Source organism: Ambystoma mexicanum, chromosome 2p, assembly GCF_040938575.1.
Source record: "Ambystoma mexicanum isolate Mex_15411 chromosome 2p, UKY_AmexF1_1, whole genome shotgun sequence".
Lineage (NCBI taxonomy): Eukaryota > Metazoa > Chordata > Amphibia > Caudata > Ambystomatidae > Ambystoma > Ambystoma mexicanum.
Genome location: NC_090923.1, coordinates 169,837,410 through 169,863,668, shown reverse-complemented (window position 1 = coordinate 169,863,668; position 26,259 = coordinate 169,837,410). Strand labels below are relative to the sequence as shown.

General features: G+C 48.7%; 1 protein-coding gene across 9 annotated transcripts in view; it reads right to left on the bottom strand.

The window, feature by feature from the left end:
• The window catches only part of TMCC1 (transmembrane and coiled-coil domain family 1), a 987,752-nt gene that overhangs the window by 612,319 nt on the left and 349,174 nt on the right, over window positions 1-26,259 (bottom strand). For all 9 annotated transcript variants that reach the window (XM_069643435.1, XM_069643431.1, XM_069643429.1 and 6 more), the window contains one exon: window positions 20,477-20,519. The gene's annotated coding sequence lies outside the window, so the exon portion shown is untranslated. The remainder of the gene's footprint in view (window positions 1-20,476; window positions 20,520-26,259) is intronic.

The following is a 26,259-nucleotide window of genomic DNA, read 5'->3' as shown; positions in this document are numbered from 1 at the left end:
AATTACCATCAACAAAATAATTTCCTCCTTTGACTTCAACTATCATCTTTTTTCTGATGATACTCTAATCTTCTCCTTCCCAGCCTTCAACTCTGAAATCTCTGAAAGCATTACCAACTGACCAACCATCATCCACCACTGGAACCTGCCTCATTTTCAACTCATCATAGATGGACGTAATCTTTTTCCCTGCCTTCAATACAACCCCCACTCTCTTCTCCCCTGCAAGACCTCATCACCCATAACTCAAAATCTTGGGGTTCTATTTGACAGAGACCTAATCCTCTTCTAGTTCATCACAGCCACTGTAGCCAAACTCAACCTCCCAAACATGAGAAAAATCCACCCCCAACTAAAGCACAATTCAATGGAAAATGTACTATTAAACTTTATACACATTAAAAATCACAGCAAACTGTAATAATAATTTCGATTATTTTTTAAAAATACACTCAAATCACAATTTGTCTTCATTATTTAATAATATATATCTTCATTCGTTATTACAGATTTATAAATCAATCCAAGCAACCGGTTAATAAAGTCTCAATTACTCAAAGCTCTGAGTAAAGACTGAATCACGAATCAAAATTGACAAAATGGTTTACACTCCATACATCTGTAACAAAAGGTTTAATCCACCCCCAAACCATCTTGGCCATGGACACATTTACAGAGAAAAAGCATCCTATAGATGGACATACTAATATAAACTGTTTCATGGTGTTCTTAATTGCTTACTATATTTGAATATTTTCCAATTTTAGATACTTGTGGCACATTTTCCATTGTTGTGTTACCGTTGACAAAATCGTCAGACCAGGTATCTTTACATGCTTTTTTTGGGAAACGTTCTCTCAAACAGTCATTTTATCCTTTGGTTTTCACTTGGCTATTTGCCATCTCTTTCTATTTACAGACATCGCCCTGACAAAGAACCTTGCACGGTCCGAAATGCATTGGCCGGTGCTGTCCGCCTTTAGGCTATTCAAAATGTTGCAACCATATCAAAACATTAGGATAGTTTAATCTCTAGATTAAGTTCTGTATATGTGTACGCAAGATTTATTGCAGTATTTACTGCTAAGGTGCAGCCGTTACTGATGGAACTTGTCTCTTATGACCGGGACAGAATGAACAGCACAGGGATCTGTATCGGCCCATCTGGAGGAGGTGGGCAGAGGAGAGGTGGAACGCGAACATCTCCAGGATTGTTCCTTTCAAAGCCCATGCAGTTGGCGATGATGTTGATGGTTTCCTGGTTAATGGTATCAAAAGGTGGCAGAAATAGAATGACAAGTAAGCAGGCTAAGATGGGGAAAGTCGGTGGCGGTCTCAGTATTGCAATATGGTTTAAATCTGGTAGTTCTGCAGGATAGTGTACAACATGTGCCTTAATGCAGCTGGATGGCGATTGTTTGATCAATAATTTCGCAGAGGGAGGGAAGATGTGTGCTATCTGACCATGTCCAGTGTAGGGTTTATCAGCCGGGGAGGATCTTTACCTTTTTCAATGCCTTTATAAATACATCACGAACAGTATCTTGCACAAAGGACGCTCCCATGATGTTGATGAGTGGGTGGAGTGCTTCTACTGCGATTACCTTCTATGGAGGGTCAGAAGAGGGAGGCAGATGATTACGACATTTCCATTTGTTCATTTATTAAATAAGAAGGCCTAAATATCCCCATTGTTATGTGGGTGTTCCCGGGCTATGTAAATATCTAAGGTGCTTGTCTGTCGTCAGGGAGTCATAAAACAAAAAAGTCTGCTGTCCGAAAACGAATCCTTACTGACCCGCCGCTATTCTAACAAACTGAGGTGATGAGAATGTCTCCCTTCTCCAGATTGTCTTTTCTCACAAAGTTTCTCCTTTGCGTCAGGCTTATTAGTAGTTTAATTTCTAATCTCTTGTTCACATTCTTAAGGTTTTCTCTTCTCCTTAGGGATTGGTTTCAAAGAATACTTTTTAACTCTATGTCTTATCCTTTGCTCCACAGTGAAGTGTGTTGTACTTCTGTAATATATACTTTCTTAGCTGTGATAAGCTTTTTTAGTAATTAATGTTCCTCCTCTCCTGGGGTGGCTTAGTATGTGTATCTTTTCTCGTATGGGCTTCACTTGCCTTCCCTTTATAGAATTCTCTCCCTGTATTTGCAGTCGATGCCGCTTAACATATGTTGTACCTTCCCCTCTTTCCAGGGTATTTGTACTCCAGGCTTAATGATCTCTCTTTCAGATTCAATTGTGGTTCTCTTTCCCGCATTAGAAGAGTGGAACAAATCAGAGAGAGAAAGAGAACACTGAGCGTATGAGGTACTTCCCTTTACATTATTAAGGTTCCATTTCATAGACCAACTTCACTGTCTTGTCAAAACTACTGAGACGAGTTTCTCCCATTTCATGATTCCCTGGCGGTTCTCCCATTCACCCAGTTACCACGTAATTTGCAGAGGAACGATTATGTCCTGTATTCAATCGAGTTCTCTTCAGTCGTTCGCCCGCTCATCCTTCATGTCTTCTCCGACATCCCACTCTGTCTTCGCCCCCTCTGTGCGACCAGGTAACAGCGGGTAACAAGACGATTTGCTGACTTTGCAGCATAGTGTTTTTGGCATTGTTGTATGGGCGCACTGCGCACCACGAAGTTATCCTGGTCATGCAACCACCAGGATTTGAGTTGCTGCATCCTCAGGATCTCTTTCCATGTAGATGTTGGTGCGTCTAGCATTTTGCTCTCGCACTCAGAGCAGTTCTGAAAGTCGCAGGCTCCGCGGCTCTCGTTGGCTCTGGCCCTTGGGTGTTATGCTGCCAGGGGATTTCCCCTGCTTGCGTACGTATCTTTCTGCTTCGCCTCAACGTGTGCTCTCCTCGTCTCAGTTAAATGGGAGGACTCTTAATGACACAGACTCTTGTTTGGAACGGTATATTTTAGTTTTGTCTTCAGCCAACTCTGGATTTTCTACTGTTCTTCACATAGGACAGTACAATGTATACTACCATTGGGAATGACTACAGGAGTTCCTCACATGAAATGGAGTCCTTGTCCCCCAAGTGGGAAGTCTCTCCCAGTGAGGTCTCCACTTGCCCAAACCCCTAGGGACATTCTGCCGAAGCAAGCTCACCTCCCTAACCTCAAAGGGGGAGGCTCCCCCTTGGGGAGAAGGGAAAAATTCACTCGATTTTTCACACTTTACAATGGAAAAACAGAACATATTATGATATTGAGCGCAGACCTAGTTTCTGGAAGCAGAGAGAAAGGGAGCAGGTAGATAACAGGCTGGGGGCGCAAATGGCAACAAGGAACCTATAAGCAACGAGGCCAGAAAACAGTGAAGAGCAGATCAACTACTCTCAGGTAGGATGCAGGGGAGTACCAGGGTAGTCACCAAAAGACCTTACAAAAGGGCATTTCCAACATCCAGTTGGGAGAAGACCAAGGCTTGGACAGTGGATCTGAAGTTTTCTCGGATGAAGAACTTGATTTTCCCCAGGAGAGAAAGTTGGTACCGACTGTTTGTTTCTTCCTTGCAAAGTACAGTTTAAAGGTGCACTGTCTGTCGAAGTCAAACCCCAAAGGACATGGCTGAGGTTGTCAGCTGGGGTGTTAAGCCCTCTAGGTTCATAGCAAAGAGCCAGATCTGGATGTCAGGGTGTTTGCGCTCTTGGCCAGCAGTAGGAATTCAGTCTTGGAGGGGTTGAGCTTCAGGCAAGCACTAGATATCTAGGACTGGATCAATGCGAGGCAGGCCTTGAGCATGTGAATTTCATCAATGGAGGATATTTTGAGGTAGATCTGCGGGTCATCTGCATACTTGTGAATGTGAATGTTGTGTGGAGCGAGGAGGGTTCCGAGCGGTTCCATGTGAAGACCGATTATCATGGGGGGACAGGATGGATGCTTGCAGGATTCCACAGGGGATTGGTCGAATTGGTGATCTAGAGGAATCCATTTATACAAACTTTTAGTGATTAGCAAGGTAGGATCTGAATCAGAGGAGGATGATCTCGCTGACCAACATGTGACGATGTAGATTGTTGGCGAGTGGCTAGTGGCCTACTTTGTCAAATGCTTCTGAGAGGTCAAGAAGAACGAGGAGGCAAGGATGGCCTTTGATGAAGACCTTAAAATCCTTGATAACCTTGAAGGTACCCGTTTTGTGCTGCATCTGGGTCTGCAGCCAGATTGTTAGGACTGAAAGAGGTTATTGGCCTCGATATGTTGGAGGAGTTGCATGAATAAAGCTTTCTCAAGGATCTGACGTAGGAAGGGAAGATGGGTGATGGGGAAGTAGTTGCTGAGGTTGTCAGGGTCCAGTGTTGGTTTTTTGAGTAACAGGGGGATTCATCTTGTCGTAAGGGTCAAGGGGAAGGTGCCTCGAGTTAGGGAGCGCCAGATTGTCAGGTAAGAGGAGTGCTTCAGTCAGAAGGGTCTTGAGTACTGAGGCAGGGAGGATGTTTCCGGCATACAATGTGGCGTTGAGCAATGCTACGGTAGCAGTAAAGTCTTCCATAGTTAGTGTCTTGAAAGTTGTCCAGGTAGTTGTGGTTTTGCAAGATGGTATGCGTAGTGTGCTGTCTGTTGTGGCGTTGGTGTCTATGTGTTGGCGGGTCATGCTTATCTTGACGACAAAGTTGATGAATGTGGATTTTTCAATGGAGTGTGGTATGGGTCAGCCAGGCAGAGGGTCGACTTAGTGCTTCAGGCTTTGAAGAGGGCTCTGCTCTCACTGCTGACCTTGGCTATGGTGTTTTGGTAGTAGGTGGCATTGGCTGTGGTGATCTGTCATCTGGGCACAGCAGAGAGTTCCTTGAGCAGGGCGAGGCCAGATGTAGGCGTGTGAGTGCCACCATTTATTTACTTCCACAGCATTGCCTGCTTTGCTTTCAGTGCATACCTGTCTTGTATTGTACTTAGTTGACCTCCCTTTGAGCTTCCAGGCAGGAAGGACTGCCATTAACCTTGTAACATCTTGTATTATGCTGGGATCAAATATCCACTGTTCTCGCACGGTGGATGAACTGTAGTTCTCCAAACTACATTTTCCAGTTTCCCTGGACCTCTTCACCCAGCCGCCGGCACGCCGGTGCCAATGCAAAGGCCGGTTGGCGCTGGTTTGTGTCTGGCTTGCTTCCTGCTGTTCTCCTTCTCGGTTCATCTTTTGTGCCCAGGTAAGGCCTGGGGTTGTCCCTCTGCATCTATTACCCGGCCGGGGGTTGATTCCTGAAGCCGGACCAGATATAGCAGTGTTCCCCAGAATGAAAACTACCCCTTGCAACACTGACAGCCTGACCTTATTCCCCAATGATGCCTCCATTCCCACGAAGGTCGTGGCTAAGGAAGTCCATTCTGACCACCCACTTGCCTTCTCCCTTCTTAACACATGTTCCTGAGGTGGAAGATCTACTCTCACACTCTAACATCGACTTCTTCGCAATTACTGAGTCTTGGCTCAGTGATTCCATTCGCACTGAAGCCACTCTTGTGGTCCCTTCACGCCCAGATAATGAGATATTTCAGGCAGATCGCGAAAGCACGAAGGGCGGGGTGTTGCCCTGTTATACAAGGTCAAGTAGTATCAGTGTCACCTCACGCCGCATGATCCTCCCGACGAGTGTGAATCCGTAGTGGCCAAGATACAAATTAACAAAAACACCAATCTCATCAGAGTGGTCATTTATAGGCCTCCTACACCTCTTCCCTTGATCTAGTTGCAACTTTGACACCTTTTCAATAAAACCTCCAACGTGAATATACCAGTCATTCTTATAGTGGACTTCAACCTCTGGGGCAATGTGGCTACAGACAAAGCTGCATGGTCACTGATGGCAGCGTGCAACACCATTGGGTTTGCCCAACAAGTTAAAGATCCTACTCATACAGCAGGCCATATTCGCGATTGGATACTATTACATCAGGTCTCCGCCTCTGCACCATCCATCCCTCCTTGTCCTTGGTCCGATCACTATCTCCTGACCTTTGTTAACCTTCTGGTATCTCCACTTAGAGTCGATGCCCTCCCAAGAAAGTCTATTAAAATCAGAAATTTTAAAAATCTTACTACTGAGGAACTATCTCATGCACCGAGTCTCAAACGGGGCCGTCTTGAGGATTATAACAACGCCTCTGACCCTGTACTCCATTTTACGAACACACTTGGTGCGGTCATGGACTACCTAACGCCCCTCACCATCAGATGTGTAAAGCCTGAAACCCTTACCCAAAGCTACTTTAATAATGGCATTCTGGCCCTCAGACATCTTAGGAGATCCGCCAAATGAGCCTGGCGTAAACAGCCTCCCTCAGCAACACTAGCCCCCTATAAATTAGCAGTGAAGAACTTCAAGGCCACTTTGATTCAGGCCAAATCTTATTACAATAAAGAACCCTACAGGCCAAATGAAACTCCAGGGAACTATTTGCCATCCTGAGAGACTTTAAAAGCAAACCTCACACCAAAGCTGCACCGCCTTAGGATTCTGCATGGTGCCAAACAATTCATGATACCTTTATCGCCAAAGTTGACTCACATCTGCAATCCAGCACATCTCACAAAGACCAGACGTGTACCCTGAGTCCTCTCTTTCCTCTCCAAACCCCCCCCAAGAGTAGAGGACTCCGTCACCCCCATTGCCAAATCTAAACCAGTGTTCTCCTGCTCCCCCAGTACCGTGGACAAAATTACCCAGATCATATCTAGCATGAAGTCTACCTCATGTAAGGGTAGTTCCTGTCCCTCAAGGCTTGTGGTCAGCTGCCTTGACATTTTAGGCCCCTCAGTGACCAAACTCATTAACCGGTCCTTTGTGTGTGTCCCCCACCCACATCAAAGAAGCCTGGATCACTCCTTTCTCAAAAAAGACAACCTTGACCCCGTTCAGGCTAAATACTATCGTCCAATTACTAATGTCCCATTCCTCCTCAAAATTTTGGATCAGGTTTACTTGCAACTTCAGAAATTCGTTGAGAAAAACAGCATACTGGGCTCCCATCAAGCCGGCTTAGGAGCTCGACATGGCACGGAGACCGCCATGTTCGACCTTAAGTCGAATCTCTCCATCATCGACCAAGGCCACCCGGCCCTTCTGATGTATCTCGACCTTTCAGACGCTTTTTACCTAGTCGACCATGAACTGCTGGGGACCAGGTTGCAATTCCTGGTAGGTTATTCCAGTACAGTAACACAGTGGATGGCCTCCTTCTTGGGCCCCCGTATTACCAGTGTCACCATAGATGATGGCTGTTCCTCTCCTACACTACTCACCCGCAGGGTGCACTAAGACTCATCTCTATCACCCACTCTGTTTAACATCTATTCCTCCAACTTCTGGCGATTCTCGATGACTTGGGTGTCCTGTATACAAAATTACACAGATGACACTTAGGTCATCCTAAAACTCTCAGGCATTTACTCCCAGGATTCGCAGGCCATCAATTTCACAATCCATTCTTGGATGGTAGCAAATTCAATGGCCCTCAAGCCAGCGGAAACCGAAATTCTTATCACTGCATCCAACCATACGCTAAAGAAACAGGCCCCAAAGCATGCCAACTTTTCCATCGGCAATACTAGCATACCCATTGCCATGAGCATCAAAACGCTGGGTGTCACTCTTGATGCTGAACTCATGAGGCAGCATGTCGCCAAAACTTGTGCATCTTTCGGGCTTATTAACAAACTCCTCAGTCATATCCGCCCCTTTCCTTCAGAGAAAAACATGTCTCTACTGGCCTTCTCCCTAGTCAACTCATGGCTTAACTACTGTAATAATCTTCTAGCTAGCTGGCACCGCCCAATCAAACTTCTCTGCTCTCCAAGCCACCCAAAACAGGGCAGTAAGAGCAGTTCTAGGTATTGCTAGATGGCATCCTATCTCTGAGGCAAGAAGAAAGATGCACTGGTTGCCCGTGAGGCAACGTGTGTCTTATAAGATCTTGACCCTAACCCACAAGTGCTTGACCCATGATGCGCCTGTCTACCTTACAGAGTGTTTCAAGCCATACCTACCCTCGAGTTCCCTCAGATAACAAGACCAGGCCAAACTAGTTCAGCCTAGATTCCGCCTTGCTAAGTACGGGGGGGACAAGGTTTGATGTCTTGGCCCCTGTAAGGCCCTGTAAAGCGTTGACATGATGGGCCGTGGCATACAGCAGGTCCTGCGTCAGAACTTTGGCATCGAATAAACTGCCCTTAAAGTCTTCGAGCTTGTCAGGAGGAATACATTCCTGTAACTCGGCAAGCTCCTTCCATAGCTTGAGATTAGCACCCGCCTGAATGACCTCAGTATTCGTCTGACGCAGCTGAAGAGCCGAATTGGAAAAAACTTTTTCCCCAATGGCGTCAAGAAGCTTGTCCTCCTTGGAAAGTACTTGAGACGCTGCAATGGAGGATGTAGAGGATGGCTTAGACTGGAGTGTAGCTGCTGCCACCACAGTCGATGAGGGGAGTGAACATGCAGTCACGGATACGTCTTCAGACGTGTGTAGCTTGTAGCGAGGGTCAATTTTCTTGTCTAGGTGTTGCCCGGAATTAGTTTTTCCCCCAGACCTTACAGGCTTTGGCCAGGAAATCCTTTTGAAGGAACAGGCCAGTGTGCATCTGTGTCGACAGAGTTAAGGCTTCAGAAAGTACACCTTCTTGTGTAGTCGGAGGCTCGGCTTTTGGAATGTCTAGCAACGCCATCCTATCCACAATCTGGTCGTGAAAGGCTCTAATAGAGAGGGGTGGGTTGTCACTATCCTAGTCTGCTTGATCTTCACCCAGTGCGCCGGGAACAGAATCCTGATCAGCAGCACGCGTTTACTCAGGCCCCGTGAGCAGGCTTGACTGCGAAACAGGAATCTTTAGCACAGGTGAAAGTGGAGGCTGGAGGCGGCACTGGAGGCGGGGGGCCCCCCACTGGAAGTGGTGGAGGAGGTGGCACTACCAGGACCTGCAGAGGGATTGCCAGAGCAGGATGCGGTTGGTGGCTTAGGATACATTTTCTTGAATAAATTCTTAAAGTATGCCTTCATGGGATCAGAGTGCATAAGCATCTGAAACTTGCCAAAAAACGTATCCTCAGAGTAAGGCCTAGGCGCTGGATTGGGTAGAGGCCGCTCTGAAGGGACATAACGGCAAGATTGCAAAGAGGATGGTTGCCAAGACGACCCTTCACCAACTGGATCCACGTAAACCAAGTGAGCTGATAGAGCTGATAGAGAAGGGAGCAAGACTGTGTGGCAGCGGAAACCGAGCACGCCAATCCATTTGAGGCGGAATGGATTCTTGTTATCCACAAAACGTGGAAAAGGCTACTCGGCCGCGAAAACCGGCCCCTCTGTACCAGAAGTTGAGAACATAGGTGTGAGAGGTGGTCAAAATTGCCACCACAGACCGCGGGGGTTGATCCGCCATTTTGCTACTACCAGAGGTGAACTGCGTCAAAGGTGTCAGTGAGGTTGTGGTCACCACAGGGATATAAGGGGACTTATGTTCCATTTTAGCCCTGTGACGGGGAACTAGCAGATCTAGAGTGCTTTTGCGACCCTTTAGAGACCACTGTAGAATTAGCCCTCAGTGAGGGAGCCTTGGCGGAGGCAGTACTAGAAGACTTAAGGTGTTTAACCGGCTTCTGTGCCCCCTCAGCAGAACCGGTTCAACCACAGTCCTGAGTGTGGGAAGGCTTAGGTTCACCCCCCCCCCCCTGTAACCAGAGCCCTCGAAGGGGGCCCCCCGATCTTGCCGGTCTTAGGTATAGCCCCAAGTCAGGGATACTCCGGGGTAACCTTAATTGGAACCTCGAGACGAGACTCTGTACACTTGGTTCCAGATTTGTAAACCTCAGGAATTACCCCGGTGATAACAGCCCCAGAAATACTGGGCTTAACTTTACCCCAAATGGGGAACCTCGGATGAATATCCGGTCTTGGCAACCCCTTTGCAGGGAACCTCAGAGGAAACGCCGGAGTCCAGGTTAGATCCCTTTCGGGACACCTCAGGGAGATCGCCGATACCAGAGCCACATGGGCCCCTCCTGAAACCAGAAGAACCCAGGAAGGAGTTCCATGGCCGGGGTTTGCCCTAAAAAGGAACAAACTAACCGGCCGCTTCCTTTTTTTCCTCAATGAACTGCTGTAAATGTGGAGGAGGAATCCGCTGGAACACCTCCTCCCACCTGACAAGTCGACGGCCCGGACGGAGAGGGAGTCACAGTAAAAGCGCAAGTCCCACCGGTATTACGGGTCCAATCACTCCAAACAGAGAGTGGGTATCCACCCTCGAGAAACAATGTTTGCACGAAGAATAGGACACGAATACCAGACGCTCCGGCATAGACGGAAGAAAGAAAACTGTGGAATATGAAGGACAAGGGAACAAAAAGAAAAATATTACCTAAGATGCATGTGCATCTGACCCTGCGGAGAAAAGGACTGAAGGGCAATACGTGGGACGGACTCAGGATGACGGGGCTGCGGTCGCCTGCTGTGGCCCTGTGTAAAAGTAAAAGGACACAAAAAGTTACATTTTGGATGCTTTTGAAGTGCTTTTGTCCCGTCCAGATGGATGGAATGTCCCACAAGTATGGAGGAAAGGGGACAGGACGTAGGAGGAACAAGTTACTTACCTGTAACTGTTGTTCTCCAGCATGGGTCTGGCATGGATTCACATGCTCATGAATATTCCCCGTCGTCAGGCTGGGAATCCTCGGTGAAGAAAAAACCAGTGTCAGTTTCGTTTCTGATCTGTCTTTCGTAGTAGTAACCAATCACTGTTCTCTGCGTCATACTGACCACAGCCAATGACTGCCCTCTACCTAAGCCCCGCCTCTGGCAGCCATCTTCAGATTTGGAAGCACGTGAAGTGGCAGTATGACCAAGTGAAGAGCCGCAGAGGGGTAGGCGGGAGGGTTCGCATGTGAATCCATGCCAGACCCATGCTGGAGAACAACAGTTACAGGTAAGTAACTTGTTCCTTCTCCAGCATGGGGTCTGGCATGGATTCACATGCTCATGAATAAAGAATACATAGCAGTACACACATGCACAACCACGGGAGGTGGCAAAGGCTCAACATTAAGTATTACATCAAACTCAACATTAAGCAATCTTACCTCCTCACCAGGCTCACCTCAGGCCAACAGGTTGCGCAGCACTGCTTGGCCGACCCTGGACTCCTCCCTGGAATCACGATCGACGCAGTAGAATTTTGTGAAGGTGTGCGTCGACCTCCACGTAGCGGCCCTGCATATGTCCAGCAGGGGCACACCAGATAGGAACGCCGTGGTAGCTGCGATCGCTCTGGTGGAATGGGCTCTCGGACGGCCAGGCAGCGGTCGGTTTGCCAACCGATGACAGTACATGATACAGCCGGAGAGCCATCTGGAAATGGAAGCCTTCGAGAGAGCCTTCCCCTGATTAGCAGGTCCAAAGTTCACAAAGAGTTGAGACGTCTTCCGAAAACACTTCGTGCGGTCCACGTAGAACTTCAGCGCTCTAGCCACATCAAGCGAGTGCAAAGTCCTCTCAGCCGGCGACAAAGGCGACGGGAAAAACACAGGCAACACCAAGGGTTCGTTGAGGTGGAATTCCGACGGCACCTTGGGCATGAAGGAGGGGTGCGTCCTGAGCACCACCCTCGTGTCGTGAAAAGTCAAGTATGGTGGCTTGCAAGATAGGGCCTGGATCTCTCCCACGCGTCGTGCGGAGGTGATGGCCACAAGAAACGCTGTTTTCCACGACAGGAACTTCAACGGGGCCGAGTGCAGAGGCTCGAACGGAGGTCCCATGAGCTTGGTCAGCACCACGTTGAGCTCCCACGCCGGGGCCGGAGCCTTCACCGGCGGGAACGATCTGAACAGTCCATTCATGAACTCTTTCACCAGACGATGAGACCACAAGGACGTCCGCCCCGTGGTTCTGGTGTATCGGGAGATCGCAGCAAGATGAATCTTGATGGACGCGAGCGCCAGTCCAGCCTTGGCCAGCGTCAACAGGTACGGCTGTACTTGGGGAGCCGTAATCCTTAGAGGGTTAATCTTCTGTGCGTGGCACCAGACAGAGAACCTCTTCCATTTGTGTCCGTAGCATTTAAGAGTCGAGGACGCCCTGGCCTTTGCAAGAACCTCTCTGCAGTCGGCCGGTATGTCGTATCCTCCAAACTCTAGCGCTTCAGGAGCCAGGCCTGCAAGTTCAGCGACTTCGGGTCATGGTGGAGGATGGCGCCTCCTTCCCTGGAGAGCAGATCCGCGTCCACTGGCAGCTTGATTGACGGGGACGCTGACAAGTCCAGAAGGTCCGGGAACCATATCTGCCTCGGCCACGAAGGTGCGACGAGGATCATCCTGCACCGTGACCTCTTGAGCTGGTTGATGAGCCGGATCAGCAGTGGCAGTGGAGGGAACGCGTATAGGAACAGGCCTTCCCAGGGGAACGAGAAAGCATCGCCCATGCTCCTCGGCTGGGGAAACCTGCTGGCGAACCTCCGGCACTTGGAGTTCGTCGCCGTCGCGAACAGGTCGATCTGGGGTGTGCTCCACCGTCGGAAGAGGCGATCCACTAGATCCTGCCGTAGTTCCCACTCGTGGCACGAGCGCAGCTCCCTGCTGAGTGAGTCGGCGATGGTGTTTTTTATCCCTGCCAGATGAAACGGCACCAGAAACATCCTTTGGGCGACGACCCAATGCCAAAGGTCCTGCGCCTCCTTGGACAGTGCTGGGGACCTGGTTCCGCCCTGTTTCCTGATGTAAAACATGGTGGTGGTGTTGTCGGTGAAGATCCTCACCACCTTGCACTTGAGGGACGGAAGGAAGGACCTGAGGGCCCAAAACACTGCACGGAGCTCCAGGACGTTGATATGGAGGGACTTCTCCGTCGGGAGCCAAAGGCCTCTCGCGTGCAGATTTTCAGTGTGCGCTCCCCACCCTTCCAGGGAGGCATCCGTGGTCACTGTCTCCTGGTGGCCTGGGGTCTGGAAGTCCATGCCCGCCGTCAGATGCGCACGGGTGCTCCACCACCGGATCGCTCGTCAGAAACTCTCGTCGAGTGTGATCTTCTCCTCGAAGTCGCCCGTCTTTCGGATCCAGCGCGCGTCCAGGAACTCCTGCAACGGGCGCATCCGGAGCCTGCACATGGGAATGAGGTAGATGCAAGAAGACATCCTTCCGAGGAGGGACTTGATGGACCTCACCTTGGCCGCGTCGGCAACCAACATCCGCTGTACCTTGCCCAGGATGGCCCTGGTCCTTTCCTCCGACGGGGAGGCCAGAAGGGACACTGTGTCGAGCTTCGCTCCCAGAAACAGTGCGTCTTGCGCGGGTACCAGGTGGGACTTGGCGTAGTTCACGGAGAATCCCAGGTCCGTGAGAAGTTGGACGGTCCTTGCCGTGTGCTTCACGGCGAGCTCCCTCGTCTTGGCTCGGATGAGCCAGTCGTCCAGGTAGGGGTAGACGTGGATCCCCTCTCGGCACAGCTGCGCCGCCACTGGTGCAAGGCACTTGGTGAATACCCTGGGAGCCGACCGTAGACCAAAGGGAAGGGCTCTGAACTGATAGTGACACCCTTGGACCACGAACCTGAGAAATTTTCGGTGCCCCTTTAGGATGGGAATATGGAAGTAGGCATCCTCCAAATCCAACAACGACAGGAAGTCACCCTCCTCCAGCTGCCCCAGGACGTGCTGAAGGGTGACCATCCGGAACTTCTGTGCCTTGATGAACTTGTTCAGCCGTCGTAGGTCTAGGATGGGGCGCCATCCTCCAGTCTTCTTCTTCACGAGGAAGTATCTTGAGTAAGCTCAGGAGCCCCGAAGCCTCTTTGGGACGAGTTCGATGGCGCCCTTCCTGAGCATCGCCTTTACCTCCCGGAGAAGCTGAGGGACGTGAAGCTCTTTCCTGGCCACAGGGGGACGCGCGGGCACCTTCTTTGAAATTCGAGCGCGTGGCCCCGGGCTAGGGCGTCCAGCACCCAACGGTCGGTGGAGATGGACTCCCACACGCTGACGAAGCTCGCCAGCAGGCCTCCCACCGGGGTGCTTCGGTTGGGGCCCGACCCCACGGCCGGTTCAATCCTGCTTAGACGAGGCTTTGCCGCCTTGACCTCCTTGGCGACGACGGCGGGGTCCGCCTGACTTGCCTCGTCCCCTGTAAGCTTCCTGAGACGACGAACGGGCCGCTTGACGGTAGGTGGAAAATCGCCGCCGGAACCTTTGGAGGCACCCTTGCCTCCGCCGCTCCGAAAGGGCGGCCGCCGTTGCTGGAGAACCCCGAGTGCCCGGGCCGTCTCCGTGTCCGCTTTAATGGCTTGAAGGGAATCGTCCACTGTTTTCCCAAACAGGTTGTTCCCATCGAACGGCATGTCCAGGACTCTGGTCTGTACGTCTTGACGGAAGTCAGTAGCCTTGAGCCATCCACGCCGCCTAAGGCACACGCCGTTGCCCAACTGGCGAAATCCAGTGTCGGCGATGTCCGTCGCAATCGTGATGGCGTGGTCCGACGCCATCTCACCTTCCTGCAAGATCTCCAGGGCATCCGCCCTCTTGTCGTCCGGTAGGAAGTCCAGCAGGGGAGCCAGTTTGTACCACAGCTCCCTGTCGTAGCGGGCTACGATAGCCAAGGTGTTAGCCGCCTTAATCGTCGTCGCTGCAGACGAGATGACCCTGCGCCCCATCGTGTCCAATTTCTTTCCCTCGCCGTCCGGCGGGGAAGTCGACGTGGAGGCCGCACCCCCCCCCCGCGCTTTCTTCCTGGCCGCTGCGGAGACGACGGAGTCCGGGGTAGGCTGTGCCCGGAGGCACAAGGGGGCCGCGTCCGGGACCCGGTACTTCTTCTCGTACCGGTCTCTTCTAGCCGGCGTCGTGGATGGGTCCTTGAGGAGGGCTAGGCCCTCATCCCAAATATCGTCCAGTAGAGGTACCGCGAGGACCGTCTTCCTCTTGGCCTCGCGCCGCTGATAAAGGAAACCTTCCTTCTTCTTCTCCTTCGGGCAGAGCTGGAAGAGCTCGGATGCCTTGGCGATCATGGAGTGAAAAGATCCAATCTCGTCGGGCGGGGAAGCCCGGGTGGGAGGAGACGACGGCAGATCCTCGTCGTACACCTCGTCGTCCGTACCCGTCGCGGCCGTGTCAGTCCCCGTATCATCCCCTCGAGTCGTGGACGGGGAGGAGGGCTGAACGGGGCGCGACGGTTGAAAATGAGGTGGAGGGTGAATCCTTCTTTTCTTAGGAGGGGGGCTGCCCGAAGGGCCTGGTTCCGGGTCCCCCGACGTGAGTGGTTCCTCCACTGGTAACGGCAGTCTCGTCCTTATCTCTGAGCATAAGGACTGTATAGCCAACAAAATGGCCGCCGAGTTGTCTTGCGGCACTGGCAGAGGGGAATCCGACGGGCGGTCAGGGGCCCCGTCGGTACCCTCGATGATGTCGTCGCCTGCGTCGGGATCCCTCCCGACGGGCTGGTCTTCTTCCACGCCAACGCCGTGGCTTAAGACCTCGATCAGTTCTTCCTCAGAGGTTGAGGCCGAATCCACGACGACCTCCTGCCCCCCCTTTTTCTTCTCCGTCGGAGGTTTCACAGGGGTCCTGTCGATGGGCATAAAAGAGGACTCCCTCCGCGGTGGCAGGGAGACTCTGAGCCCCGAGGTCGCCACTGGTGTAGCTTCCACAGGCTGAGCCAGGGCCACCGCGACTGTCTCGATAGAGGCCTTGGCCGGATGGATTAAGGCTTTCACCACCTTAGGTGCGCTCACCGCCTTCTCCTTGAGGGGGGGGACACTGCCTCGCTCCCCCTCCGCCTTCGAGCTCGACCGGGGCCTCTCCAGGAGCTTCGCCGGGTGCTCGCCTTCCTCTTACCCGACCCAGAGCGTTGGCTCGTGGTTGATGGTGCCGGGGAGGGTGCGCCCTGCCTGGCGCCCGTAGAGCCCGACCGTTCGGCGCTCCCGGTGCCAGCGGACTCGCGGTGCTTGGCCTTATGTTGGACCCCCGTCGCCGGGGCGTCCTCAAAGGTCTTAGAAGACCGCTCGGATTTCTTCCTCTTCTTCTCGCCGGACGGGCTCTTCCCTTCCAGCCAGTTGGCGAGACGTTGATGGCGGTCCTTCATGGTCCGCTCCGACATGTTGCCGCAAAACGCACAGTCCTTCTCCACGTGCGTCTTGTCCTCATGTAGGCAGTAAAGACAAAAGGAGTGTTCGTCTTCCTTAAAGACATTCTGCAGCTGGCATCCAGGGCAGACCCTGAACAGCTTTCTGGGCGTCGAGCTTCCCTTCTCCTGGGCCATGACCGAGATGGGCCTGAGAAACTTCTGGAGTCCTCCAAAAGCGTAGCTCGACGAATCTTCACCCTTGAGGGGCGTGGACGAATCCGACACGGGTCCCCGTTGATCGGATGGAGAGTCGGTGGAGCTTGAGGCTCTTTTGACCGAAAAAAACGAAGTTTTTGAGAAACAACGTGAAAAAATAGCACTAACGCTCGAGAGCAATAGCACGAGGATCCCAACACATGAACGTGCTGTAAAAATCTGAAGATGGCTGCCAGAGGCGGGGCTTAGGTAGAGGGCAGTCATTGGCTGTGGTCAGTATGACGCAGAGACCACTGATTGGTTACTACTACGAAAGACAGATCAGAAACTAAACTGATACTGTTTTTTTCTTTACCGAGGATTCCCAGCCTGACGACGGGGAATATTCATGAGCATGTGAATCCATGCCAGACCCCATGCTGGAGAAGTATACCTTTCCTGAGAGTTGGGTCTTTCGTGTGCTGTGTGAGGATCAGGGTATCAAGTAGGCAGTGGATATTTCCCTTCATTGACTTGGCAGTTGAGTGGCCTGGGATGTTGAAGTCGCCAAGGCATGTGAGAAAGTCATGGTTTTTGGCCAAGTCAGTGAAGTCTTCGATGAAGGAGGTGTCGGACTTGGGTGGTCTGCAGATGAGATGAAAAGTGACTGTCGGTTGGTGAGAGCATGAAATGGCAGGATAGGTTTTCAAAAGAGCCAATGGTGGCGATGTCCAGTTGTGTGCATGGCCATGATGCGTAGTGAATGATGGTGAGGTCTCTGCCAATCTTGTTTGGAGATTCTTGTAGAATTATGTAGCTGTTGGGAATGAGGACGTCTAGAATGTGGGTGGAGGTTGATGCTATGAGTAATGAAGATGGCATCCAAGTCATGTGGGGTGATGAGGTTGGTGACGTCTGCTGTATGGTTGATTGCTGAGCGGACATTGGCAAGCATTAGTTTTCATGTAGTGGTGGATGATGGGAGTACCAATTGGGTTAATGGTGACACAGTGAGGTTGCTGCAATGCAGTCTCCATGTTGTTACTGGTGAGTGGTGTGGCTGGCGATGAGTGGTGATGGTAGGGATGGGCTATTGGCAGAGAGGGGAGAAACATATTGAAGGGAGCTTACCTGATGTTAGAGGAGCAGGTATCCTGGTCCTGTGTCCTTCCGGCACAAACAGGGTATTGTAGGTGATGGGTTTAATAATCCTGAATTTAGTCCATCAGGACATGTTGCTAGCTGGAATGGGCAGGATGTCTGCGGGATGTTTGGAGCGGTCAGAAGGTTGCCCTATGTTTTTTCAGAGTGTCTGGCAAAAGGTTGATGTGGAAAAGGCTATTTTACCTGAATAGTCTTTACCGAAAAGTCACACTAATGAAATTTCTACACTTTCACCATTTTCATAGCAATAATAGTCATAACACCACCAACATGTTCTGAGAAATAATGTTCAGTATTTCATTAACTAACATCATACATTGGACACTAATCAGGAAAAATATCCTTTGCTTGTCGGGTAAGAAGCATTTCCAGCAAAGACAGGGGTACTTCGTGACACAAATTCATTCAAATATTTATTTGCAGAAATGTATTTGGGGCCACTTTGACTAGCGATGGGTTGTATGTAGCCACAGCTCTCAGGAATAAAGCTCCATAGGAAAGCAGATAATATGGCGATAATGACATAGTTGGGAGACTGTCTTCAAAGGTCAATGACTCCAACGCTGAAGTCTACAAGCACTATGTGGACCAATGTCACTAAATCCCCTCCTCCTTCATGCAATTGTTCTTGTGGTCAGCAAACAGGAACTTCAATATCACTGGGCTCCCCGTGTAAGAGTTGGGTATGGATAAATATCAACCAAGATGCAACCTATTGTTCAATTTTGACTGTGAAACGGATTGAGCAGTTTTGAAAAGTCAATTTGGAAGTCAATTTGTGGCGATCTACAGGCCAGCTGTATTCACTACTGGTATAGTGGCCGATGCCCAAAAGCCTGTTCCCCAAAACAGATGCCCTTTTGCCATGAATATTTTTCTGATAAGCAGTGTATTTTACATGCCAAAATCCGCGGTGTCACTGTCCCAAACAGAAACATTCACTATTTTCCCCATTGCATTCCAGGCACTTACCTGCCATTCACATCTTTACACCAGTTAGAGAGTCCTGATCTAGATCTTTATAAAAACGCCTTACAGTGAAGTGGTTCACATGCACATTGCCAACAGGTAATATATTCCTCATGTTTAGCTGCATGTGGCACTTTGAAATCACATCGAAATAAAGCTGGAAGGGCTTTAGATCCATGACTGAGCTGAGACCCCAATGCAACACTGAAACAGACAGTCATAAACATATAAGCTGTATTAGCCACGTTCAGAAGTGCTGTGCCGTTCAAGGTCTTTCTCGCACCATTTTAGGGGCACGTGTCTCTAGCATGCCTTCAATGCTGCACCATGTCAAACTTGAAGGAGCTACAGCCACACACTGATTCATTTGGTCAAAGAGAGCCCCCATCCCTTCAACTCACTAAAGCTTTGTTCTTTTGAAGGGCGGCGTCCACCCCCATTACCCTGTGTTGGGTATTCCTCGCCCACTCACAGTGGTGCCTGCTCCCCTTTCCTGCTGTCAGTTTGCCCACCCCACCCGCTCTATCACTTCCTGCCAGCTCCTGAACTAGACCGATCTCCATTCCCATACAGTCTTTTGCAGTGCGGTGAAGATCTAAAGGATGCCGTGGCAAAGACATGGCAACGTAGCGAGGCACTCAACATTCATGCTACTGAAGATTAGAACTTTACCAGAAGAAATGTCCACATTTTTATGGCTTGAATATTAAGAAGTACAGTTTATTTCCATCTGAACAGTAGGCTAGATTAAGAAATCTGAGAACCAAGTCAAACATCAGATTTTGCTTACACTTGCCCACCTTTTGTCTTTCAAACTTTGAAGCTATCCCCAGTCAAACTAATAGAGAACATGGCAAAACGCAGAGTGAAGAATAATGCATATTTTATGGACAAAATTACAAAAGAAACATTCCCAATGCAATTTGGACCTTGTCCTTTTTCTACTGCTTGACCGATTACCATCCTTGAATGTCCCCTGTTCCACTGCCTATTACCAGCCCTTGCCCAGCCCTTGCCCAGCAGCACTAGTGTTAGCCAAGAAGATGGTCTTCAGGCACCACACTGCTCAACAAATGCTGTAACAGGCCAAAGACAATTACGAGCGCATGGCCAGAAGTGAAGGATGACAAGCTCCTGCCTACTCAGTCCACAATCACACAGATTACACAATGCCACCACAAGCTAAAGGCCGTGCTTTGATGATCCCTTGCAAATCCTTTACATTGTTTCACCAGTAGCTGCCAAACCGCTACTCTCCAAGCATTGGTGGCTTAGTGCTACATCCTGAGTTTTATGGGCCCCTCCTTAAGCTTGCATATCCTGCACACCAACGCTCTAGCACGTCTGATATTTCTGAATCTGCTGCACCCGAGATCAAGCTTTTCTTAATTCTTGCAAGTGAGGACCCAGGCACAAATACCTGATCCACTTGGATGGTTTAGCACCTGAAGAGCACCCAAGGGAACCTGCTCTTCCTGGTCTTTCCCTGCCACTCAGTCGGCTCCGCTGTCAACTCTACTTCTACTACCCTGCAAATCCTGGTCCTTTTGAGGGGTGGGGGAAAAGAGGCGGTGTTTGATGCAGTCAGGAAACCGCTTTGTTTATTTTTCAGATCACAGACTCCATAGGTCTCAGTACTCTGGCATTGCAATAGTTAATCTTGTTTTACGTTTCTCTAATTGTGCTCAGTTTTCATCAGAAATGTCAGCTCACCTGTGTAAACCAGAGTTTACTAAATCTGGCTCTGTGACCATGCCCTTTGTCTAGCATTACCATCCACCACTGGTGTCTCGTCAGCTGCTATGATCCCCGCAAAAGATCTATTCTGCCCATGTTAGAATTCAGGTCTCGCTTCAGCTGATATTTTTGACCAAGTCTGCAGTAATACCTATGGTATGAAGGTTTTGGGAGCTAAGCAGTCATACACATTGCTCTGAGGGGGTGGGGTCGAGGGCACAATTTCATCAAAGCACATTTTATTAAACTTAAATTACACAATTAAATACTGCCACCACCAAAGCTCTATAAGACCTATATGCAGGATATATTTTACAATAATACGTGAATTATTTTTAATGTAAAGCAAATACTTGCCTCCTTTTTGTCCGATTCGATGCACTCCTTCACCAGAAAGGATCTGAAGGGAGAGAGAAATATTAAGTTATTGAGATTTGTTAGGATCTATACAGCTGCCTACAAATCAATTCACATGGCATAGAATACAGATCACAGAAAAAAATGTAGTGAAAAAACAAAAAACGACTTATGGAAACAGTTGCCATGGGAATAAAAGCTGTATGCAGGCATATGAATGTCCTTAGTTGTGATTCGTTTAGAAAGTGAAGACTTAATGTTTCTGAAGAATAACTCGACATTAAGCTGACCATTGAACCATAATGCAGTCAGAACCAGTGCTAGATCACAGAATCTCTTACAGCTGCTCGGAAAGGTTTGCAAACCCCCACCCCCTTTGCCCCATCTTAAGACAAGGCAGCATTTCTGAAACCCATTTCACAGTAAAGCCAAATAATATGCAGACAAGCGAACACCCACATCACATCTGCATGCTGGCACTGTATAAAACCCCAAAATAAATCAAATAAAATCCAATGGCATCTATTATTGCAGCGGTTAGATGTAGGAGAAATCTGTCATGGAATATGTATAGAATAAGCTTATGTAGCACTTCATTATTAAGATGGTGCAATTCAACATTTAGAATTCCCTACACTCAATCCCCCAAATCTCCTCGTTACACCCAACACTCAAATGAGCAAGTGGTGAACCGAAACATCCCATTTAACAAATCTACTTTGAGAACTGCTTTGAATTGGAATGTTAGAAATAAATTAAAAGTATCTTCTTAATTCAAAAGCTCCTGTTCTCTGTTCCCCTTTGTAGCCACAGTGCCCCAGACAGCCAATGCGCTAAGAGAACATGGCATGCAGGCATGTGCAGTTGACATTGTGTCTCACTCCAATGGCCTTGGTTCAGAGGCCACTTTGCCTATTGAATGGCCATGTTTATTTATAAATGTTCATTCTGTACCAGCTTATACCGAGGGCATCGGCTTGAGAATAGGGACAAGTTCCCATCATCAATACATATACAGGGCATTTAACATTTGGATGGGATCAAAGAGGGGTGAGTAAACTCACACTGAAAATATGGTAACCACTACTGTACAGAGGTTATGCCACTTGTGAATCGGATAAATCAGCCTGTTGACAGAACTGAATTTGCCCACTACATGTGACGTGAGCATATAGAGGTTATGTTAGTGTGGCCACTCCCAAATTGTAATACAGCGCACATGGGATGTTGTGACGCCCTGCTAGCTAAAGTGGAACATGCAGAGGGTATTGTGGGTCAAGATCAATAGGTTATTGTCTTTGATGCTAGTAAGAAATAATCCGACGGCTAGAAAGCCACCCTTAAATTCAAGAAAATAAAGATCCGTCCTGCAGACAGGAACTGCCCACAATCAGCGGACAGAACAGCACCTAGTGCTGCACACACAGCAGAAAATTGACTAGTCTTTGTAAATGGTATCCATAAGGAGAGCGAGCGGATCCTGAAATGCTTACATCACTCCAATTACAAAGGCCACAACTGCAAATCTTTTATTACCAATTTCATACTAACACTAGAACAACGTTCAAAAAATAAAATGCTACGCTTGTGCACAGACCCAATTACGGTTTTAACTAGGGATGGCATTACTTTTTAATGCAGATGGAAAACAAAATAGTTAAATAATGGTATAATCCAAATGACCATCTAAAAAGTATATTGCGATCATACATTTTTCAATGCATGTGTTTATGTGTCAGATAATGTATGGTCAGTGCTTTAAAAACGGGAAAAAAGTAGTGCAGGTACTCACCAAGCTACGAAGCCGGAGATTCCAGGCAATGCTTTCGGCACCAGTTGTTTTGGCACAGCACCTTGGGCATAGGTCCCTTTCAAGCACACCCTGTTTGCAGGCAATGCCCAGTGAGATTAAGTTATGTGCCAAAGATCATACACTTTGCTAAAGCAGTATATCAGGGATCCTGTCACACAAACTGGGACTTTCTTTTTTTGTTTATCAGACTAGCAGATATCAAAGCTGTAAACTAAGCTTTCAAGGGGAGCTTTATTTTGGCTCGCTTGCATTGCCCAATACGAAATTCGGTAGGTAACTGGAGCTGTGCTCGAGTTTTGAGTCGAGAAAACGTTACTTCACAACTCCAATTACTTAAACATTTACATATTAGAATAGGCTTTGCTAATAACAAATACACATCTTAAACTAATTTCCCAGACTTTCCAAATCAATCCTTGCTCCATCAAAGGACACCAATGGTAACAGGTGAAGCCCACTTAGTGTAACAGTGTTCCGCGCCTAGTGCACAGAGAGCACAGTAGATGCAGGTTTCTCTCTCCTTGGGTTCTGCAGGGTGGGCTCTGAAGGAGACATTATGCGCTCTGCGGGTGTTGGAGAGAGGAGGAGGGAGAGGATGCTGCTTTCCCCAGAAAAGCCTAGTCCTTTATGTTGCCATAAAAAGAAATGAAAAGCTTTCATTTTCACCTCTCATCATAGTGGTGTGCCGGAACTGTCTTTCAGGCGTTGAGAAGTGTAGGTTCTCAAATGCTCAGAAGTGGGACAGGACCATTTAAAAGCACTGGATGTTGTACATAAAACTAAACACTCAAACGCAAATATGCTTTTAAAAAAAACACTTTTCTAGCATTTCGCTCATATGGAAACACTCCACATTTGTGACGGAGATGAAGGGCACTTCGGCTACTAGGAGGAAATGTGATTCGTCCAGGATCGCACCTGGTGGTGAAATGTTAAGGCAGCTAGTAGAATCCAAGCACATGCATCAAGTGTTTGGAAAAGTGTGCGCTTCAGGACTAAACCAGTTTACATTTCAATGCAGAAGGAGTTCAAATTCTATTAGTAAATTTATTTTATTTTTTTGGATTGCATTTATAAAGGAGGTAACATTATTTTCACTGTGTTCCCAGGCATGCGCAGTGGGGCCATCATCATTGCATGTTGCGCGGAACGGGTCTGTCACAGTAAAACAAGAATAGTTCAATATTCTAACAACAATAGTAATAGATTTAAAACCAGACATTCTTCCCATCATGTCATTCCTCGACTCTCCTATGTCTGAAACATACTTCTTCCCTTAGGACAATAATTTATGGCTTTCAGACAAGTTTCACTTTAGTTTATCCCAGTCAGTAGGATACAGGCCCCATGTAATTGAAATTCGCTGGACCAAACTTACAATGTTTTCAGGCTCTGTGATGCTGCAACAAAGTACGTATCACTGTTCCAAAGTTCCACTTAAGAGTCTAAACTACAAATACTGGAGATCGCAGAGCCGAAGATAATGGTCATTGAGACAAAAAGAATAATCAGCAAGGGCCATAGCGTGCAGATGCTGCCACCTATTCGTTGCTAGCGCACTGCCGCCTCAGGGGGACTCGTCGTCGTTGATGTTACATATCCAGAAACGAGTGACTCAGCCAGTTGCCACTTTGTTAACCACCGACTCTCTGGTATCTTTCCACAGGATTGTAGAGCGTGCATTTTCCAAAGTTGGGTTGTGCGGTCCAGAGGGGTCAGACGTTGGAGAGATAGTACGCCAACAGTGGGACCTAAATAGGAGTTGCCCCTTCTTGGACTTCAACCAGCTGATGCAGAAAACCTTATCAGCAGCTCCCGTTGAGACCTCACTGCATAGAGCACTCCAAAGCTGTGAATCCTGACTCAGCACGTGACCATATAGACTGACCGATGGTCGTGCCCTCGCTTTCTGATGCTGATCTTTCTATTCCAGGAACCCTGGAAGAGTTATCAGCAAACCTTTCGAGACGTCACTGGTGGTGGTTGCAGAGGAACTAGAGCCAACCTGAGGTAAATCGGTGGCCGCTGATGTGATGTAATCAGCTGGAGCAGCAACCCTGTGACAATGTGCTGCATGACTCCAGGCCGGGATGTTGGCACACTTCAGCAACAAGGTTGGGGTTGCCAGTAAGACCTGGAAGGGCCTGTTGCATCGTGCCTTTTGTCGGTCTGTGTAAGTTGATGTCTTGAGTGGTTGTTTGAGTCTGTGTGATGTCCTGATGAAATGTTTGGTGTGTAAGTGGGATGTTTGACTGAATGTTCCAACCAGGCAATAGGAATGATGTAGGCTGGGTGGTGGGAGCCAGTGGGCTCTATTTCTTGCTATACTCCCTAACCATAGCTCCTATCCCTGATGAATCTATTTTTGATATTATCCGATTACCTTGATGCTTAATAAATGAACTTCCAGAACTTACCTACTGCCTCCAAGAATCCATCTTTGCAACAGGGACCATGTCACCTCGGCTGAAGTGCAGACTTTATCTAATGAACTTTATTTTATACAAACTTGGTATAGCGCTGCTACCACCCAAAGGTATCTTGGGGCTGGGACAGGATAAAACAGAGGGTCATGAAGTAGCCAAAAGGAAAAGAAAGACCGAGCAGGTAAAGATATGTTTTCTGAGGGTTTTATGAGAATCAAAATGATCATCAGTGCTCCTTAGAATCAGAGGAAGTGAGTTCCGAAGGAGGGGAGCTGCAAGAGAAAAGGCCGAACCCCCAAAGGTTGCCTTCCTAAAGCGTGGAACAGAAAGAAGATGGCGATTAGCTGAGCGCAGGTTCCGGTTTGGGGCATATTGAATAATTTTCTCTCAAAGACAGATAGCTCCTTGACCATGAATCACCCTGTGAACCAGGCAGTGGGTCTTAAACTTCACTGGCTTCATGTTGAGAACAGAGTGAAGTTTCTTCGGAACTGGAGAAATATAGGCATACTACGAAAGCCCAGCCACCAACAATGCCCCTGAATTCTGAACCATCTGAAGCCTCTTAAGGTGGTAATTCGACTGAGCTAGAAGAGAAGCGTTGGAGTAATGCTAAATCCCCATGACTACTGAAGAAACCACAAGACCTCTCAGATCTGCTGACAAAAAAGGCATCACCTTTTTTCACTAGGACCCAGCGTCCTGGTAGCAGAGAGTGGCAAGGTTCCGTAGCCGGCTCAAACAGGGCTTCACGAACCTGGGCATGAAGAGATCAAACAGCTTTAATCAATGTGCTACACATGTTCATCATGGTGCCATCCTCTCGGGGTAGACTTTGCATATGGAGGTCTGCTGGTGGTGCAGTTCACATTCTCATGAGCTGACAGTTTGTGTTTACACTGGGGGTTATTTCCCATGGTAAACAACACCAGGACCAAATCTTGGAGCCAATTTCAACCTCGTCTCTTAACACACTTCAGACAGCCCTAACTTGGTGGTCACAGTTCCGGTGTTCTACATGTGAGCTTGAATGCATGCGATAGGCACAATGGAACAGTTATTCCTAAAGGTTTGCGCTCCTCTCTAATAACCTGTCCAGTAAAGTGGGTACCGTGCTCACTGTCTATACAGAGGGGCAATCCAAACCAAGGTATAAACTCAGCTAACAAATTCTTGCCCACAGTGACAGCATCTGCTTTTCTACAGGGATATGCCCACCCAGAGACCATGCGGGGAGCTGTATAAAGTGTGTCTGCACGTGTAAACATTGACCTTCTGGTACAGGGTGTACAGCTATCTTCATGGACACCACTCTCCCAATACTGTACATCACACATATAACTCCATTTTCACAATAACTGGGCCATAGAGGCTAACCCAAGATCCTTCCAATCTCGATGTATTAACAGGATCATGGCATTTTTACCTGAATGGGCTATGTTGTGTGCTTCACAGACCAGATAGAGGAGAAGTAAATTGGGTGCCAACAGGCGACCATTTGGGGAACGCCACATGGTGCCTTCTCCCAGGCTACATTTACGTTG